Raw genomic sequence first — 2,067 nt, forward strand, 5'->3', positions numbered from 1 at the left:
GGCACAGACACTGAAGCAGGAAATAAAAACCTGCGAGTCACTGTAATGATATGATACCATGTCGTCTGGTCAGCAGAAGTAGATAAAGTGAACTGTTGTTGTGGGAATAAGAGAGAGGCAAATTCAAAAAGTTCAAAAGGGCAAATATTTCCTCTGACAATGGTTATCCCTGTCTACAAGACTGGAGTGTATGATGTGTGGAGTTCAGGTCAGGAGACAAGAGAAGGATRTAGGAGTCGGTCAGGCTGGTTTTCATCACACGAAACAAACACAAACATACAGAACATCCACGTCTGTCTGGATCACAGAGAGGACAGGAGAGCTGAGTTCTGTGAATGCAGAGAGACCATATTAAACACAAGTGTCCACCCACACACTGAGGCTGGACTCCATCTGTGGCAGCACCATCTTCCTCATCGCAACAATTCAAACCAAAACCCAGCAGGTGCTTCATCGCTTCTGTCTCGTATACAGAAGCTGCAAATAAACAGCCCCAGTGGCTTAAAATGAGTCCATTGTTTTGTTTTTCAGCTACTTTTGTTTAAAGCTGCAAGTTTAATGAACAATATGTTTGACTATATATCATTAGCAGCTGGTTGTCACAGCACAAGCTGCAAGACTTTAAGTTGAAAGTCGTAAAAACAAAATGTAGAACTTGTTGGAAAATGAGCCCACTTGCTTCCCTGCTAATYTTTCGATAAAAAGATTGATTCCACATAAATGTAAAAAGGATGTAGGTCCTAAAATAAGCTTTAGAGAAACTTAGCTTAGCATCAAAAGCTACAKTATATATATTTTGAGTTGCAATGCCTTTATTCTCATTCATTTAATAAATAAACAAAAATCTCTGGGTTTTTGGTGATTAGACTGGGTCAGGAACTTTTTATTACAGCTCAGCTGTTCTTGTGTTTGGCTTTAACCATAAATTAAACAAATGTTTCTTAGCTGCCTTCAAACTCTCATTTAATGAAAGGTAGACTTAATCCTTAAAAAAAGTTCATATAAAGCTTATTAAAACATGTCAACTTCATTTATTCCCTTGGTGCAGGAAATGTTTCACTGAAAAAAAAGGTTTCATGCAAACACTTAAGGCTTTTTGAAGATAAAACTTTCTCTAAATTTGTAAGAACTCTGCATTCTTCAAACAGCGTTTGTATTTGTGAGTAATAGTGAAATATTTGCTTCATAGAGTCAATAATATAAACTCAGTCCAGTTCTAACAAATCCTTCAATGTTAAAACATTCATTTGAATGGAATTGTGTACAACACTGTGAAACATTCGAAATCATCCCTGATTCTTTTTTAGTTTTGCTTCTATTCAGCCTTGATTGTATTTTTTTAATGGTCTTCTCTTGATTGATAGTTCTGAGGTTTTTYTGAAGGTTTGTCAAAGTTCTTGGTTTGGACTTTCAGCAGTTCATTTCCTGTCCAGTCCTTAAACCGTACCATGACAGCATGTTGAGCAGTTTGTGCTTAAAATAATGAGGAAAGTGGACAAGAAGGGGACAAATAAAGAGTCAGACCTAAAATCCTGTATCCAGCAGATGAACTGTACCTGAAAGTCGTTTCTTTCTGAAACAGTTGTTTCCCTTCTCTAAGGGTTGCCCCAGTGAGCGAACTCACATTAAAGATTTGACCCTCCTGATACAACCTGGGCTGGAACCTGCAGTCAGGATTGGAGGACCGCGGCACTGACACCCACATGCTACAATCTTATACTTCTGTATCTTATACCATGTATAAGATACAGAAATGAAATGAATTCTGGCACAGGACCTGAGACGCATTTCAGTTCATCATCAAGTCTTCAACTAACAACTCTGAAAAGCTTTGTGTTGATAAAACATCATTTAACACAAACTATGTTAGTTTTGGTATTCCTTATAAAATAATTGAAGGAAATGGGAACAAACTGTGTCTTACCGTCAGGTTGCTTGAGTTATTTTTGTTTTAGTTGTCTGTTATGCATTTATGCAGCGGGTAAAATTAAGTATTGAACACGTCACCATTTTTCTCAGTAAATATATTACTAGAGGTGCTAATGACATGAAATTTTCACCAGATGT

At 37.1% G+C, this 2,067-nt stretch overlaps 1 protein-coding gene across 3 annotated transcripts in view; it reads right to left on the reverse strand.

Annotated features, from left to right (window-relative positions):
- Positions 1-2,067, reverse strand: part of lars2 (leucyl-tRNA synthetase 2, mitochondrial) — a gene marked incomplete at its 5' end in the record, with an annotated part of 62,576 nt that overhangs the window by 35,452 nt on the left and 25,057 nt on the right.

This window comes from Austrofundulus limnaeus, unplaced genomic scaffold, assembly GCF_001266775.1.
Source record: "Austrofundulus limnaeus strain Quisiro unplaced genomic scaffold, Austrofundulus_limnaeus-1.0 Scaffold348, whole genome shotgun sequence".
NCBI classification, from domain to species: Eukaryota; Metazoa; Chordata; class Actinopteri; order Cyprinodontiformes; family Rivulidae; genus Austrofundulus; species Austrofundulus limnaeus.